Source organism: Sturnus vulgaris, chromosome 13 (assembly GCF_052056855.1).
Source record: "Sturnus vulgaris isolate bStuVul1 chromosome 13, bStuVul1.hap1, whole genome shotgun sequence".
NCBI classification, from domain to species: domain Eukaryota; kingdom Metazoa; phylum Chordata; class Aves; order Passeriformes; family Sturnidae; genus Sturnus; species Sturnus vulgaris.
Window position 1 is genome coordinate 20,822,395 of NC_142255.1, and position 7,313 is coordinate 20,829,707.

The window sequence follows — 7,313 nt, forward strand, 5'->3', positions numbered from 1 at the left end:
AAGGTCCCTGGGAAAGGGAGCCGGGCTGCGCTGGAGGAGCAGGTGAGTCGGGCATGGGGGGGGGGGGGGGGGTCATGGTGGGTGCCAGAACATTGACAGGGAGGGGTGGGTGTAGAATGCATGAAAAACAGAACCATAAAAAATACCTAAATATAGTCTAAAAGGAATGTTTAAATGCTTTTTATTTGGGTAGAGGCACGGTTTTTATAGCTAATATAAAAATAAAATATAAAGAATAGAAATAGATTGGTATACATGTAAAGTATCATGAAATCTAAGTAGCAAATATCTATGAAAAATCTAGTGTATAACAGAAATAATGCAAATATAAGAATATGTATAAATATAAAATAGAGCTATGAGAATGGTAATAAGAATGGGGTAAAACATCAGTGAGAAATGGAAAAAAACCACATGAAAAATGGTGGGAAAATCAGTGAGAAATGGAGAAAAATCAGTGAAAAACGGGGGGGGGAATCTTTGAAAAATGGGGAAAAAAATCCGTGAGAAATGGGGGAAAAAAAATCCATGAAAAATGGGGGAATAAATCAGTGAGAAACGGGGAAAAGTGGGGGAAAAAATAATTGAGAAATGGGGAAAAAATCAGTGAGAAATGGGGGAAAAAATCCGTGACGAATGGCGGGAAAAGTCATTAAGAAATGGGGGAAAAATCAGTGAGAAACAGGGAAAAAAATCAATGAGAAATGGGGGAAAATTTGGGACAAAATCAGCGAGAAATGGGGGAAAAAGCAGTGGTAAATGGGGGAAAAGTCGATGAAAAATGGGGGAATATTCAGTGAGAAATGGGGGGGGGGGGGGGGGAATCAGTGAGAAATGGGGAAAAAATCCATGGAAAACAGGCAAACAATCCATGGGCAATGGCGGGAACAGAGCGAGCTGTTGTCGCTCGTGCTGTGGTGGCCGATGCTGTGGGGAAAAAATAAGTGAAAAATGGGGGCAATAATCAGTGATAAATGGGGAGAAAATCAGTGATTAATGGGGGGAAAAATGCATGGAAAATGGGGGGAAAATTCAGAGAGAAATGGGGGCAAAAATCAGTGAGCAATGGGGGGGAAAATCGGGAAATATCCATGGAAAAATGGGGGGAAAAAATCAGTGAGAAATGGGGGAAAAAATCAGTGAGAAATGGGGGAAACATCATGGTGAAATGGGGAAAAAAAAATCTTTGATAAATTGGGGAAACAAATCATTGAGAAATGGGGGAAAAAAATCAGTGAGAAATGGGGAAAATATGGGAAAAAATCCAGGAAAATTGCGGGAAAAAATGCATGAAAAATTGGGGAAAAATCAGTAAGAAATGGGGGAAAAAATCCATGAAAAATGGCGGGAAAAATCAGATCGGCGATCGATAGCTAATGCGTGCCTATGGATTAGATCGGCGATCGATTGATCACGACTACCGATCGATTATATCGGCGATCGATTGGTAATGCCTGCCGATCGATTAGCTCGGCGATCGATTGATCGCGCCTGCCGATCGATTAGATCGGCGATCGATTGCTAATGCCTGCCGATCGATTAGCTCGGCGATCGATTGATCGCGCCTGCCGATCGATTAGATCGGCGATCGATTGCTAATGCCTGCCGATCGATTAGATCGGCGATCGATCGATCGCGCCTGCCGATCGATTAGATCGGCGATCGCTTTCCAATGCCTGCCGATCGATTGCTAATGCACACTATTTGCACACTCCTTGCACACCCTTTGCACTCATACAGAGGCAGGAGGTTTCTCAGTTCTGGTCGGGGTTTCTTGGGGCGTTCATTCCGGGGGATTTCCTCAAGGATTGGGACACTCCTTGATTCCATCCCTTGCCTGTCTCCCAAGCGCCACCCTGTGGGCAGAGCGCGGTACTGCGCGCCTGCCTCTCCCAAGATGGCGGCTCGGGTGTCGCTCCCCGACCTTCTAACTCTGGCTGCAAAAGGAGGGGGACACAGCAAGGAGCCCGCTCGCTCTAGTGGGATGCCTGCGCACGACGCCGACACCGATCCCACGGGTGCGATTTTCGGCGGCGTTTCCAATCGTGCGGACATCTCCTTCAGCCCGCTTCGGCCCGGGGGAGAGGGGCGGGGCCGCCAGCGATGGTCCCGGCGCAGCCCGGGCAGGCTCGGGGCGGAGCCGGGGCTTGGCGAGGCGGGGCACGGAGGTCCCGGGGACGGGACCCGGGCGGGGCCGGGGCGGTGCTTTAGGGGCGGTCCCCAGTGGTCCCGGGCGGCACCGGGGGCGGGGCCGGGTGATCCCGGAGCGGTACCGAGCTGTGCTGGGGACGGTGCTGCAGGGGCGGTGCCGGGCCCGCCTCAGGGTGATTGAATGCCCAGAAATCGCCTCCTCTGCCCCGTGCTCACACTGAGCTGCGGGCTGCAGCGTGCTGTCGGAGCTCCGCACACAGCACGGATTTGGGCTTCCCCTCCTCTCAAACCCTCTCCCCCTTCTTCCTCCTCCTCATCTTCCTCTTTGTCCTCTGTCACTGCTGAGGCTCTGGAAAGAACTGAAATTCTGCAGGGAGAGATGTCCTCTCGTGGCCCCAGGGACTGCCTCGGCACGGGCCACGAGCGCCTCCGGCCCCTGCCTTCTCCTGCTTGAAAAGATCACCTGGAGCCCGAGCTCGGGGGGGTGAAATCAGCTGAAATCCAGGTAACTCTGTCAAGTGCCCCCCAGGGACATCGGCGGGGCTGGGGGATGAGGGTTTGAAACAGCAAATTCTTTGGAATATACACCTGTCCCTGTGCCGATGCTGCTGAGCTTCCTGCCACAGTATATCCCCACTCCATGAGGCGCTGTGAGGTTATGGCAGTGGGAATTGAGCAGGGAATTCGGGGCTATGGGCATAATTCACGGGAGCTAGCAAAGCTGACAGCCAACCCCAAATCGGGGCACAGCACAGAGAACAATCTGTGTGCTGCCCTGTCAGCTCAAGCTCCTGGGCTGGGAAGTATTGGGAGTTAAATGTATGGAATTACACAAATCACAGCAACTGGCATCACCCAGAGGGACAATCCAAGGCCCAAACAATTCCTCCACAGTCCACTCTGGGAAAAACACCCTGTGCCTGCCAGGAGCTCTGACCCTGCTTTTCCTACCAGCTCCTGAGCAGTGTCAGGGCCACCACGACGCCTTTAAAATCCAGATAAACCCCAAATCCTACACAGTGAATAATCCAAAGAAAGTACTGAATTGTTGTCATTAAAAGCTCAAAACTCATTAAGAATTCTATGACAACAGTGTAATGGACTCCCAGGAACCTCATGAATGCTCTCGGTTTCATTTTTGTGTATTTTTACTCCCTCATTTGGCAGCTTGTAAAACTTATCCTGGAATTCAGAGGTCAAGCAGGATCGACTTTGGATTGACCTTCACCTCTGTTCCCACTTTGTGCAAACACAACTCGTGCCCAGGTGGGTGAACTCATCACCTCAGCTTTTCACTCCAGAGTATCCCCTCCTTATTTCCCTGTAGATGAACTCAGATCCACTCCTCACCTCCACTGGTCATCCAAGCGTGCATTCTGTTCCCCACAGGCCCTGGTGGCCCCAGGGAGCTCCCTTGGCCTTTCTCCTGCCCCTCTGCAGCCCGAGGTCGCTACACAAACAGTTCTTGTGTCCCCTCTAAATGACCCCGGGTTTTCTGCTCAATGAATGGCATGACCCGTGCCCACTGCTCATGATTCACCCAACCAAAATCAAGAGCAAATGTTGCTTGGGCTTTAAGAACTTGAAATAACTCTGAAGCAAAAGAAATCACCTTTTTCTTCTGGTTTTTATTTTTATTTTTTCATTTAAGATGCTGGACTTGCCTCTGTGGATGTGTGCTGAGCTCTCACTGCAGGGGACTGTCAGGCCTGAATGGCTGTGAGTTCGTGTTCTTCTCAGTAGGGAATCAGGAATTATTCTTAGACCATAGAATTGTTTTCTGAAACCTTTCCCCTTTCCTCTTTGTGCCTTTGAATTTTTCAGCTGTTCCCTGTTGTCACTTCCCCTGCCTGACTTCTGTGCAGCTCCTAGCTGGGAAAAACTGGGAAAACTTAGGGGGTACAGAGGTGGAATTTTTGGCTGGATTTTTCTAACATTTCTAATTTTGCTGAACTTATTTCCCCAGTGAGAAGAGCACGAACTCACAGCCATGCAGGCCTGACAGTCACTGCGGGAAATCTGACACAGTATTAATAAGTAACCTTTCCTGAGAGCAGTCACCACCCCAGTCCTCCAGCCTTGTCAAATGTTTGCAATGAATGGACCCAAGTTCTAATCCTTAATCTAAATTTATGTCAGCTTTTGTTAGAAAGATACCGGACAGTAAATCATACAAGAGAATTTAAAAATTGCACAAAGAATAACAGGCCCAGACCAAACCCAACCACCCCCATCACCGCTCCACCCCAATTTTGGGAGAAACAGTGATACAGTTTATAAATACTCTCCTTCCACACTATTCAGTCCTTCACCGCACATCCCCAGAGAGGAGTCCCTCAGACCTTGCTCCCCTGAACACCAGGAGAGCTGGAGTTTCACCCAGATCCCACATTCCCATGGCAGTTAATCCCAGCAGGGAGGCAAAGAGGAAGCCTGCATCCTCTGACATAGCCCACAGCACGGGCAGCACCAGGAGCCCTCCAGGCTCAGACCTCTGGTGCTGAAGCCTCTGGGCTTTGGCTGATCAAACACCACAGCTCTTGGCAAAGATGGCAGGAGAGTCGTGATTCTTCCTGTCCTGAAAGAGAGGAGGAAAAGAAAATTAAGTCGACTGCAGAAGGATTCCAGCTCTCAACTTCTGCTCTGATTCCTCACTCTGGGGTTTTATCCATGACAAGTGACACCAATTCAGAGTGCCCTTTTCCAGCATTTTTATTCCTAACTATTTCAGACATTAAAAGGATGCTCATTTCTCTTATTGTATTCTTTGCTTAATTTTATTAGAGGCATTTTCATCCCAGACCCCACTTGTCAGTTCTTCAATCCTTTAGCACTGGACTTGGCACAAAGGGATACCCGTGGTGCTGCATCACAAGAAATCCCAAAGAGAAACCCCTTCCAAACCTGACGGAGAAAGCTTTCAAGGCACTCCAGAACACAGACAGCTTTTCCTGCCTTGTCAGGCCACACCAATTCTGTCCCATCCACCTGAACTGTGCAGGTGAGGAAAAGGCTTTCCTTGCTCCTCGGGAATCACTGTCTGAGACCACGGATGTCCATCCTGGGCAGCACCTGGAAACAACGTGGGAAAGGCAAAATGAGAGTGTTTTCTATCAGAAAATTACTACTACTAATAAAAATAACAATCAGAACTTCTGGACAAATTTAGTAACATCACTTTGATATGAGAAATACAGGCCATGCCCATCCTTCTAGCCCAGGTGAAAACAGGAAGGAGAACTAGAGGAAAAGCAGAGTCCCTTATTTGATCTCTGGACACAAACTGAGGCCTTTTCCCTGTGAAACCAAACTCACCCTTCCAGGGTTCCTGAGATCAGCTACGAGGAGGCTTTTGGCACTCCAAGAGCAGCTGGGTCACAGCTGGATGCGGCTTGGGTCTGGGAGACACCGTGCTCCTTCTGGAATTATAGCACGCAAATGCCTGCTCCTGGCCCCGGGCCCGGAGATAAAATCTGTGGGGTTTTTCCCTGTGCAACATTGTTCACCCCTCCCAGGTTCCTGAGATCTGCACAGAGGAGGCTTTGGGCACCCCAAAGGCAGCCAGGGTTACAGGTGGGGGCAGCTTGGGGCTGGGAGAAATCCTCATCCATTTGGAATTTTATCAGGCAGAAACCTGGCTGGGTGCACAGGTCTCTGGACACGACCAGTGGCCCTTTCCCCTGTGAAACAAAACTCACCCTGCCAGGCTCCTGAGACCACTTAGGAGGAGGGGTTTGACTCTCCAAGAGCAGTCGCAACGAGAGATGCTCACACAGAAGGCCATGCAGAAGAGGAAACGAGCGCACCCGCAGCCCCCCAAGGCGCGCCCCAACGCCCCAGACCCGGCACTGCCAGCTCGGGCAGTCCCATAAAGCATCCCCCGCCTCCGCAGCGGCGGGACAGGCGGGGCCCGGGGTCCCGAGGAAACCGAGCGTGCCCGGAGGCGCGGCAGGACGGCAGCGCAGCGCCGCCTGGCGGCGGAGCAGGAGAGCAGCGCCGGGCCCCATGGCAGTATCGGTACCCGTGCGCCCCCTGCTGTCCGCGGCGATGCAGCGCCCGATGCCGAGTTCCACGCCCGTGTCGCCGAGGGAGAGGGGCACCGCTGGCTGGGGCCTCCCCGCCGACACGGACAGAAGCCGAAGCAGAAGCCCCGGTGCCATTGGCGGCCCCTACCCAGCGGGCCGGGCTCCGCCGGGCCCGCGGCCCCGCGCGGTATCGGGTCGGCCCGCTCCCGTCTTCGTCGCACCCGGCCCTGCTCCTGGCATGAAGCGCGTCACCGCCCCGCGCCGTCCCGCCCCCCGCGCGTCATCGCGTGCGTTCGGCGGCCCGCCCCGGGGGCGGCACCGGGGGCGGTGCTGGGGCGGTGCCGGGGGCGTTCCCGGTCGCCGTGCCGGGGTAGCCCGGGGAGCGGTTCCGGGAGCGGTTCGGGGGGCGGTGCCGATTGCAGTCCCGGTCACTGTCCCCAGTCCCCGTCCCCAGTCCTGGTCCCGGTCCCAGTCCCCGGTTCCGGTCCCCGATCCTGGTCCCAGTCCCAGTTCCCCGTCCCGGAACCCGATCACGGTCCTGGTCCCAGTCCCCAATCCCGGTCCCGGTCCCTGTCTCCAGTCCCCGTCCCCGATCCCGGTTCCGGTCCCTGTCCCAGGTCCCCGTCCGCGATCCCGGTCCCTGTCCCATTTCCCCGTCCCGGTCCCCGATCCCAGTCCCGGTCCACGTCCCCGATCCCGATTTTTCCCCCCCTTTCACACTGATTTTTCCCCCGATTTATCAATGATTTTTTTCCCCATTTTTTTCCCATTTCTCACTGATATTTCCCCCCATTTTTCAGGGATTTTTTTCCCCATTTCTCACTGATTTTTTTCCCCATTCTTCATGGAGTTTTCCCCCCGTTTTTCACTGACTTTTCCCCATTTCTCACTGACTTTTTCCCCATTTTCCCCCATTTCTCACTGATATTTTCCCCCATTTTTCATGGATTTTTTCCAGATTTATCCCCATTTCCCACTGATTTTTCCCCATTTTTCATGGACTTTTCCCCCCCGTTTCTTACTTATGTTTTCCCCCGATTTCTCATTGATTCCCCCCCCCCCCCCCCCCATTTCGCACTGATTTTTTACCCATTTTTCCCCATTTCTCACTGATTTCTTTCGCCATTTTTCATGGAA

At 52.6% G+C, this 7,313-nt stretch overlaps 2 long non-coding RNA genes across 2 annotated transcripts; one reads left to right on the forward strand and one right to left on the reverse strand.

Moving 5' to 3' along the window:
• Nucleotides 1-2,275: 2,275 nt before the first annotated feature.
• On the forward strand, nt 2,276-5,061 carry LOC148222301 (uncharacterized). The gene is made up of 3 exons (XR_015806619.1): nt 2,276-2,656; nt 3,319-3,417; nt 4,936-5,061. It is a non-coding gene; the product is annotated as an uncharacterized LOC148222301 (long non-coding RNA).
• LOC148222302 (uncharacterized) lies at nt 3,760-5,194 on the reverse strand. Its single transcript, XR_015806618.1, has 2 exons — nt 5,056-5,194; nt 3,760-4,729 (listed from the first exon to the last, which is right to left on the reverse strand). It is a non-coding gene; the product is annotated as an uncharacterized LOC148222302 (long non-coding RNA).
• Between the last annotated feature and the right edge of the window lie 2,119 nt (nt 5,195-7,313).